The sequence below is a fragment of the Jaculus jaculus genome, chromosome Y, assembly GCF_020740685.1.
Source record: "Jaculus jaculus isolate mJacJac1 chromosome Y, mJacJac1.mat.Y.cur, whole genome shotgun sequence".
In the NCBI taxonomy this organism is placed as follows: domain Eukaryota; kingdom Metazoa; phylum Chordata; class Mammalia; order Rodentia; family Dipodidae; genus Jaculus; species Jaculus jaculus.
The window spans coordinates 2,249,280-2,259,419 of NC_059126.1; the positions used below are offsets into that span (position 1 = coordinate 2,249,280).

Below are 10,140 nucleotides of genomic sequence, written 5' to 3' on the forward strand. Positions count from 1 at the left end.
AAACAGTTGATCAACATTACTATTTCTGATTCAATTACATGCAAGAAATCATGCCTTTCTATAGGATATATTTTGTTGCAAAACGGTTGAATAATGTATGTTAACATGACATAAAATTTACACACATTGAGAATTATAGCTACCATATATCTTCTCACCTCATTAATGTCCTTATATAAGACATGTGTCTGTTAAATATAGAGAAAAATGTAGAAATAAAGTTTATTCCTCATTGTTTTAGAAAGGTAAGGTTTGGTATGTACATAAGTAAATTTGAAAATAAGATTAAAACCAAATATTGAGACAATGTGATTATATTTCTGGTCAGTTGTATATATCTGATAAGCAGTGTGACCTTACCTGATTTGATGAATTCTTGGATATTTTCCATAGGAATGAGCATTTCATTTATGTGAACTTTACCTCAAATTTTTTGCCACTGAGTAGCTCAGGGCAAGAGTTGTTTGGATAGATGTTGGTCATTTTCCTCCATTCACTCATGTAGCATCTTCTGGCTCTAGATGAGCTGACTGACTGTGGACTGACTCTCTTCCAGATTCCAGCCAATTCACTCTATGGTCTGTACCAATACTATCTGGTGTCTTCAGCAGTAGTGTCTTACCAGTAACCCTTGGTGCATCATCAAGTACTCTGACAGAAATCTGTCTTCTTTTGGAAAATCTTGTAGGTCTTCCTGATCAACAGCTCATTGTAGATATTAGCCAAATGCTCTTACTGGGAGTTACAGGCTAGTGCCAAGGAAAAGAAGGATGACAAAGATAGGTAATACAAAAGAGAGAGAGAAGAGGAAGAGGGAAACAAGAGAAGATTAAGGGTAGTCATACCATATCAGGGGCCCTGTGTTTCAAGTGTTTCCTCTGAGGAACTGATGTAGGCTCAAACATTTAGTCTTGATAGGATGTAGAATTTTACTTTACTATTTCCATTTGGGTCCAGTTTTGTGTCTCCCACCCCCACCCTTATCCTCCCCACCCCCCACCCTTCCTATTGTGTGGTCCTCAAGATGCTTATCAGGTATGTCAGCATCTTGGGCAGATTCAGGTTAGGAGTCAAAGATGAATAAGACCATGCAACAATTATGTTTCTGATTGGGTGAGTTCACTGAGAATGATCTGTTACAGGTTCGATCATTTTTCTTCAGATTCCATAGTGTCACCTTTTTTCTTACTACAGTGTAGTATTCCATCATGTAGATATTCCACATTTTGGTTATCCTTTTGTGTAATCATGGACATATGGGATGATTTCAGCTCCTAGCTATTATGAACTGAGCAGCTATAAACATGGTTGAGCAAACCTCTCTGAACTGAGGCATGGAGCTTTTAGTGAAAATGCCCAGTAAGGAAATCACTGGGTCTGCTGGTAACTCTATAGTCAATTTTGTTACAAGTCTCCATATTATTTTTTTCCATACTGGCTGTGCCCTCTTACATGTTCACCAACAGTGAATGAGGGTTCTGATTTTCCCACATACTCACCAGTTTTGTTTTCATTTGATTTTTTAAATGATTGCTACCCTTATTTGGGTAAGGTGAAATCTCATAATTGTTTTAGTTTGCATTTCCCTGATTAGTAGGGCTGATGAACATTTTCTTAAGTGTGTGTTAGCCATTTGTATTTCTTTTCCTGTGAACTCCCTGTCCAGTTTTTTGCCCCATTTTGTGAGTGGGTGTTTGACATTTTATTGTTTACTGTTTTTTAACTACTTTGAAGAGTCTAGAAATTAGGCCTCTGTCAGTTGTATAGCCAGCAAAATTTTTCTCCCATTTTGTGGGTATCTATTGGCTCTGCTTAGTGTATGTTTCCCTATGAAGAAACTTTTCAGCTTCTTGAGATTCCAATGGTTGAGTGATGGTTTAAGTTTCTGAGCTACTGGGATTTTGTTCAGGAGGTCTTTTCCCATCCCTATACCATGGAAAGTTCCTATTTTTAGTTCCAGTACTACCACAGTTTCTGGTCTTACATTGAGGTCCTTAATCCATTTGGAGTTGGTTTTTGTGTATGGCAAGATATATAGATCGACAGTAATTATCCTGCATATGGTTATTTGTCCAGCACCATTTGTTTGAGATGCTTTCTTTACTCCAGCATACATTGTTAGGGCCTTTGTCAAATATCAAGTAGCTGTAGCTACTTGACCAAAGTATGGGTTCTCAATTCTCTTCCACTGGTCTATAATCTTATTTTTATGCCAGTGTCATGCTGCTTTTTATTACTATGGCTTTGTAATATAGCTTCAGATCAGGTATGGTGATGCTTCCAAAGGTGTTTCTTTTGCTAAGGATATGCTTGGATGTCTGAGGCCTTCTGCCATCCTAAATGAATTTTGTGATCATTTTTTTTTTCTATCTTTGTGAAGAAAACTGTTGGGATTTTTCTTGTTTTTGCATTAAGTTGGTGTATTAGCTTTGGTAAGATTGCCATTTTCACAAGTTTAATTTTGCCTATCCAGGAGCATGGAAGGTCTTTCCTTTTTCTCAAGTCCTCAATTTCTGTCTGGAATGTTTTTACGTTTTCATTGTATAGGTCTTTAGCATCATTTGTTAATGTTATTCCAAGGTATTTTATTTTATTTTTTGTTATTGCTATTAAAAATGGAACAATATCACTTATTTCTTTCCCTGTATCTTTGTCCATTGCATATAGAGAGGCTACTGACATATGTGCATTGACTTTATATACTGCTACTTTGCTAAAGGAGTTATTTATCTTTAAGAGTTTTGAGATGGAGGCTCTCAGGTCCCTTATGTATAGAATCATGTCTGAAAATAGGGCTAACTTAAGTTCTTCCATTCCAATTTGTTTCCCTTTTATTTTTTTATTTTGTCTAATTTCTTAACCTAGGACTTCTGGTACTATGTCGAAGAGCAGAGGTGAGAGTGGACATCTCTGTCGTGTTCCTGTTCCTATTGTCTCCCCATTAAGTATTATTTGGGCTTTAGGAGTATCATATATATAGCCTTTATTATGGTGAGATATAAATAACTAGGCCTATTGTCTCCAATGTTTTGGCTATTAAATCATTTTTTCAAAGGCCTTTTCTGCATCTATCCAAATAATCCTGTGGTTTGTGTGTATAAGCTTATTTATGTGGTGTATTACATGGACAGGTTACCAAATGTTTAACCACCTTCCATTCCTGGAGGGAAGTCTACTTGATCAAGGTGGATAATGCTCTTGATGTGTTGTTGAATTCAGTTTGTGAGGATTTTGTTCAGGATCTTTGTGTCAAATTTCATCAGGAAAATAGGCCTAAAGTTTTCTTTTTTTCTTTTCTTTCTTTCTTTTTCTTTTTTTTCTTTTCTTTTCTTTTTTTTTTTTTTTTTTTTTTTGCACTTTTCATTAAGGTCTATTTCATTACTGGTGGGTAGCACATTTAACAGTTAAATACATTTAAATAATGTATAGGTGACTGCACGACTGCAGCATTGATAACTTGATAACCAATTCAACTAGAACCCGCTAACATGTGACTGTCTACCTATTTAAAATACAGCTCTTGTTTAGACAATCCTTCATTTTGATCACCTTCTTGGGGGATGGGGGAGACACCTGCTGGGCACATGGAAATATATTAAGGCCAAATCTTCCAATATCCATTCACAGAGGTTTCTTTCAGCTGGATTAAGCCTCCAATTCCAGGGCAAGCCCAAGTTTGTGACCTCCAGCATTAATGCTCTTCCCGTCTACCAGAGCAGACAATGTGAGCTTCACACCAGGCCTCAGAATCTGAGTGTAGCCTACTCCAATTGAACTAGAATTGTTGACTTTTGCAGAAATAGAAGCAGTGGGATCCAACTGGTATTTAGCAGCAATGCCAAAGTGGGTACAGTTGGTACCCGAAGTCCAAGCAAGGTTGACTGAAGTGTCAACATCTTCACATACTTTCTGATAAACTGATCCTCCAAATTCTGTCCCATCATTGACTTTAGTGTGTAACTGGAAGTCCCCAGTCCTGTAGCCCACTGCAAAGTTATTCTGTGTCAGCTTCAACTTGGCACTGTCAAAGGTCATCTGGTATCCAGCAAGCCAGCCCTCCTAACCAAAGACAGCTGAGCCATGGATTTCAGGTCCAGCAAAATCAAAGTCAACATCACAACCAAGATTTACACATTCCCTTTTATAAGAGGACTTGATTTTACCACTCTTCTTTCCCATGTTCGGCGTGAAGGTAGTATCAAATGTCAATTTCAAACCTTGACATATCTGGTCTTCAATTGCGATTTCTGTTCCAAGAGTATTATCAGTGTTCCATTTTTCTGTGAAAGTCAGACCATACTCACACCATTTATATTTGGTCTCCAAAGTCCCAGTAACTTTACCAGTGTCTGTATTAGATAAACCAGATGTTGAGAATTCCACACCACTACATGACTTTGTTTTCACATCCAACTTCACCAACCCAAAGCCAAATTCTTTGTTGAAAACATCTCTAGCAGCTTTGCCAATGTCAGCATATGATGGAGGAATACACATTGGCCGCGGGCAGCAGTTCTGTCTAGAGGTCGCCATGGCAAGGCCGCGGGAAGAGGTGATCTGGTGCTCTCTCTGGAGGGCCGTCGCCGCCGCAGCTCACTAGCCTCGTAGCTCAGGGAACATGTCCTTACAGATGGCCGCGTGGGGCTGCAACTGCCACCGCAGGAGGGCCAAGTGAAGGAGACTCCGTTCTGCCCGCCCGCCCGCAGCCAGCCCGTCCTCCCCCCAAGTTTTCTTTTTTGTGTGGCATCAATGCCAGGTTTTAGTTTTAGGGTGATACTAGCTTCTTAGAAGGAGTTGGGGAGCTCTCCCTGGTCTCCTGTGGCACAGTGTGAGAAAAGTTGGTGTTAGTTCTTCCATGAAGGTTTAATAGAATTTGGCTAAGAAGCCATTTAGTCCTGGACTCTTCATTTTGGGGAGGTTTTTGATTATTTTTCATTCTCAATGGGTGAGATAGGTTTGTTTAGGAAATTAATCTGCTCTGAGTTTAGCTTTGGTAGGTGGTACGTGTCCAGGAATTCCTTCATTTCCTCCATATTTTCCAGGTGTTTTTGGAGGAGAGTTTTGAAATAAGTCCTGATGATTCTCCCAATTTCACTTATGTCTATTGTGATCTCTCCTTTTTCATCTCCAATTTTGTTAATTTGAAATGTCTGTTTTTTTGATCAAATGGGCCTGGGCTTTATAGATTTTGTTTACTCTTTAAAAGAACCAGATCTTTGTTCTATCAGGTTTTTAATTGTTTTCTTAGTTTCCAATTCATTAATTTCTGCTCTGATCTTAATTATTTCTTTCTGTATGGAGTTGTTTGGGTTGGTTTCTTCTTGTTTTTCCAGTGCCTTTATGTGGAATGTTAGGCTATTGACTTGGGATCTCTCTGTCTTTGCTTTGAAAGCCCTTAGTGCTATGAATTTTCCCCTGAGGACTGCCTTAATTGTGTCCCATAAATTTTGGTATGATATGTTCTAATGGTCATTCAATTGTAGAAATTTTGCCATTCAGTTTCTAAAAATTTCATCCACTAACCCACTTATTGTTTAAAAGTGTGTTTTCAGTCTCCAGGAGCTGATGGGATTCCTGGCACATCGTTTTCTTGTTAATTTCTAAGAATACTGCATTGTGATCTGATATTATGCAGGATATTTTGTCAATCTCCTAAATATGTGGAGGCAGTATATGGCTCAGCATATGATCTATTTTAGAGAAGGTTCCATGGGCTCCTGAGAAGAATGTGTAATCTGTGGATTTGGGATAGAATGTTCTGTAGATGTCTGTTAGATCTAATTGGTCTGTAGTGTTGTTGAGCTCTTTTACTTCCCTGTAAATTTTCTGTTTGGATGATCTATCCACTGTTGATATGTGAGTATTGAAGGTCACAACTATGAGAGTGTTAGTAGTTATTTCTGTTTTGTTTCCAAGTAGATTTTGTTTTATCAATTGTGATATCCTGTTGTTGGATCATTCCCTTGATAACCACGAAGTGGCCTTCTTTGTCTTTTTTGATTATTTCTGGATTGATGTCTATTTTATGCAATATCAGTATAGCTTTGCCTGCTTGTTTCTTACTTCTGTTTGCTTGGAATATCATTTTCCCCCCCTTTCTACCCGAGAAGGTATCTGTCTTTAGTGGTGAGTTGGGTTTCTTGAAGACAGCAGGTTGAGGGGTCTAATTTTCTGATCCACCCTTTTACCTTATGTTTTTTTGAATGGTGAATTAAAGCCATTAATATTTAGGGTAATAACTGTGCAGTTTGCTTCAATTTCTACCATATTGTGGTGGCTTGTGTGACTTTGTGTTTGACTTTGTAGTTCTTTTGTGCCTTCTCTGAGTTTGGTTATTGTGATCTGCTTCTTTTTTATATTATTTTAGTTCATTTTCATTTATTTATTTGAGAGTGACAGAGGGAGAAAGAGGGAGGGAGGGAGGGAGAGAGGGAGGGAGGGAGGGAGTGGGGAGGGAGGGAGGGAGAGAGAGAGAGAGAGAGAGAGAGAGAGGGAATGGGCTCACCAGGTATTTCAGCCAGTGCAATTGAACTCCAGACACATGCACCCCCTTGTACATCTGGAGAATCAAGCCATGAACCGGAGACCTAAGGCTTCACAGGCAAGTGCTTAACTGCTAAGCCATCTCTCCAGCCCATGACCTGCTTCTTGTAAGGACTTGAGGTTGTAAGGACTTGATACTTCTTTGTGGAGAATTCCCTGAAGTACTGTCTGCATGTTTGGCTGTGTGTTCATATAGTTGTGAAGCTGAGTTTTTGTCATGGAAAGTTTTTATTTCACGTTCTATTATGAGGGGTTCTTTTGCTGGTTAGGGTAGCTTAGGTTGGAAGCCATAGGTTCTTAGACTCTGCAGTGTTCCATTTAAGGCTCTTCTGGCTTTCAGGTTTTCCACTGAGAAGTCTGTAGTAATTCTGATGGAGTTACATTTATATGTAATGTGTTGTTTCTCCCTAGCTGCTTTTAGGACTTTCTCTTAGGCATTGATGTTTAGTGCCTTAATAATAATATGTCTTGGAGAATTTCACCTTTGGTCCTGCCTGTTAGGAGTACTCTTAGCTTCTTGTAACTTGATGGGACTTTCTTTTGAGAGACTGGGAACATTTTCTTTGATAATTTTGTTGAATAATTTCTCCATGCCTTTGATCTGAATTTCTTCCCCTACTGGTATTCCCATGATCCAAATGTTGGATTGTTTAAGGGCATCTCATAGTTCCCTCATGTTGTGTTCACAAATATATTTGAATATATTGAAACTTGGATTCATGAACTGTTTCTTCTTTGTCTTCCAGTTCTGGATTTCTATCTTCCATGTGGCTGAATCTACTTCTGAGAGCTTCTATAGAGTTTTGGGCTTGTTCAATTTGTTTTAAATTTAATACTGCTTTTTATGTATGGATTCCATCCCTCTGTTGAGTTCCTTTTTCAAATCAATTTCTGGTTTTCTTAAAGCTTCTTGGAATTCATCTTTGCATTCCTTTATTTCTTCATTGAGCATAGCCAGCTGGTTAAAGAGATTCTCCTTTTTTTTTTTTTTTTTTTTTTTCTTTCTCTTGTTCAGGACATTTAACTGTCTTTGAAACTCTTCATGATTCTTTTCTATTAGGTCTACTATAGCGAGGAGAACATTCACACAATTACTGTCCCTTTGTTGATTTCCTAAACTCATTTATTTGGTTAGTCAGAGTTGCATAGCTTGTATCTTCATTTTGGGGTTCTGATCCTCTGCCATTGTTGCTCTGGGAAATTTCATTGGATCTTCTTACTTTTGATTTTTCATATTATACTTTTGCAATGTGGTCTGCCCAGCACACTGTTGGAATTTTATTAAATTTAGGAGGAAACTGTAGTCTGCCCTTGAAGTGTATTCAGAGATTATTCCCTTTCATGCTTGTTTCAACTAGGCTTCTGATGGCAATGGGGCCTGACTGCTGACAGGGAAGGAGGTGATGAGGCTTTGGTGGGGGCCCGTGGGCCTGATGAGGAGGTCTTGTTGTTCAGTGATTTGGGGTATGGGACTGTATGGTCAGGTGACCGAGGTGACAGAGGGTAGAGGGGAAAGGAACAAAGCATACTGGTATTGCTCCCAGGCTACAGGCAAAAGGGGGAGGTTGGGAATACAAGGTGGAACCATGATGCTGAGGGGTGAGGGCATGGGATAGTGCATCCATTGAGATTCTGTAGCAAGAGGTGCATGGAACTGCTGGTTCCTGTGACAAGGCAGAGTGGTGATTTGGGATTGCTGAGGTTCAGTTGATGCAGCGGGGTAATAGGGAGCACTTGTGGAGGTTCCCTGTGGTGTGAAAGTCTAAGGAGGAAGAAAAAGTGAAAGCTTAGTTTGGGGGTAAGGCTGGCCTGTTGGACTGGGTCTTCACAATGGGACAGTTTGGGATGGTGGGAATGTATTCATTTGTGGAGGCCCCATGAGGGAAAGCTAGCCTGCTGGCCTGGGTCCATACCCAGGGGTGCAGAGGTGTGGTGGCAATTGGGAGAGTGTTTGAGTGTGGAGCTCTGTGGTGGCAGGAATGCCAAGGGTGTGGGGGGAAAAGTGGGAGACACTAGCCTGCTGGCCTGGGTCCACACATGTGGAGGTTGGCGGTATTAATGGGATGGCATTTGTGTGTGGAGCAATACCACCTTGCTGGTCTGAGTCCACTTAGCATGTGGTTTATGCAGGGGGAACTGGGGGCTGGAACTGCAGCTACCATAGCTGCTTGTGGGAATGGGGGGACTGGTATTCTACCCAGGAGCATGGGAATCAACAGAATCCCTCATTTCTTCCTACAGACCTTCCCACAGTAGGTCTGCTAGAATTTGCAAACCCTTAAAAATCCAATAAAGCCTAAAGGTCTGGCCTTTCATCCCCCAGAATGTAATGAGTGGTTAGGTGGATGTCATCTTGACTGAAAGCCTCTCCCAGACTGTGAGGTTTGTGAGCAAGCACATTTAATCACTGAGCCATGGCTACAACACGTGTTGTTTTTTGGTTTGTTTGTTTATGTGATAGCCATTCCAACCAGATTGAGATGGAATCTACCACTTGTAATTTGAGCATTATTAATGGCTAAGAATGTTGAACACTTTTAAAAATATTCATCAGCCATTTGTATTATTTTCTTTTGAGAATTCTGTTCAATGCCAATGTCATCTCCCACTTTTTTATTGGGTTGTTTACTGTCTTAAAGTTTAGCTTTATTTTATTTTTTAATGAAGAAAGAACTCTGAATGGAAACAACATGTGTTTCTCTATCATTTACCTCCTCCCTGTCTCCATTCCACTGAAGGTCCTCCTTAGTAAGATAGCTGGTGTCCACCATACAGTTGTAGTTTACGTGTTGTGAGAGCAACAGTCCATCACTGTGGGGAGGGGCAATGCCTCTGGACATTCCATATCACCATGTGTCTCACACATTCTTTCTACCCTCTCTTCTGCAAAATTTTCTGAACCATGATGGTTGTGCTTTAAGTGTATTTTAGTGTTGACTTCCCAGCAGCTTCTGTATTTGTGTGTTGCTGAATTTTAGTATCCTCACTGTTTGCCTCCATCACCTTGGTGCAATTTGTCAGGCTCCTGGTGAATGCAAAACTCTTGCCCATCTCACCAATGCCTCTGTGTTTTCACCTGGATCATGATTGTTGTTAGAGGGGTGATTCATCTCCTAACAGGAAAATTATTAACTCTTATTGATTTCATTGCAATAAATACTACAATGCTAGAACACAGTTAAAAATATACACAGGCTCACTACTAGGAAGTGGTATTTATAACCTCACATATTCCTTCCAAATATCATGAGGGGATTCTTTTCTTGTAAACTTCTTAATGAAGTGTATTTTCAATTGTCATTATGCAGTTTCTTTTCAATAGATACTCCAAATTAACTTAATTAGGTAAAACAGTTATTCACACCAATCTCAGTTGTAAAGACATTACTCTTTTCTGACAACCATGAATGCTTTGTCATTAAATATTTAAGTTGAGTTAATCAACCACCAAGCCTTCTAAGAACACTGCCACAGATGTTATATTCCTTCCTGCATATCCACAACAAAGATATGACCTAAACTCGTGATTGTGTAAACCCAGTTTCTCCTTAATATTAAATAACCTCCAGTGAAAACCTTATAGTGTCTATTTCTGTG

General features: G+C 39.5%; 1 pseudogene; it reads right to left on the reverse strand.

Annotated features, from left to right (window-relative positions):
* Positions 1-3,545: 3,545 nt before the first annotated feature.
* LOC123457045 lies at positions 3,546-4,559 on the reverse strand (annotated as a pseudogene).
* Positions 4,560-10,140: the final 5,581 nt, after the last annotated feature.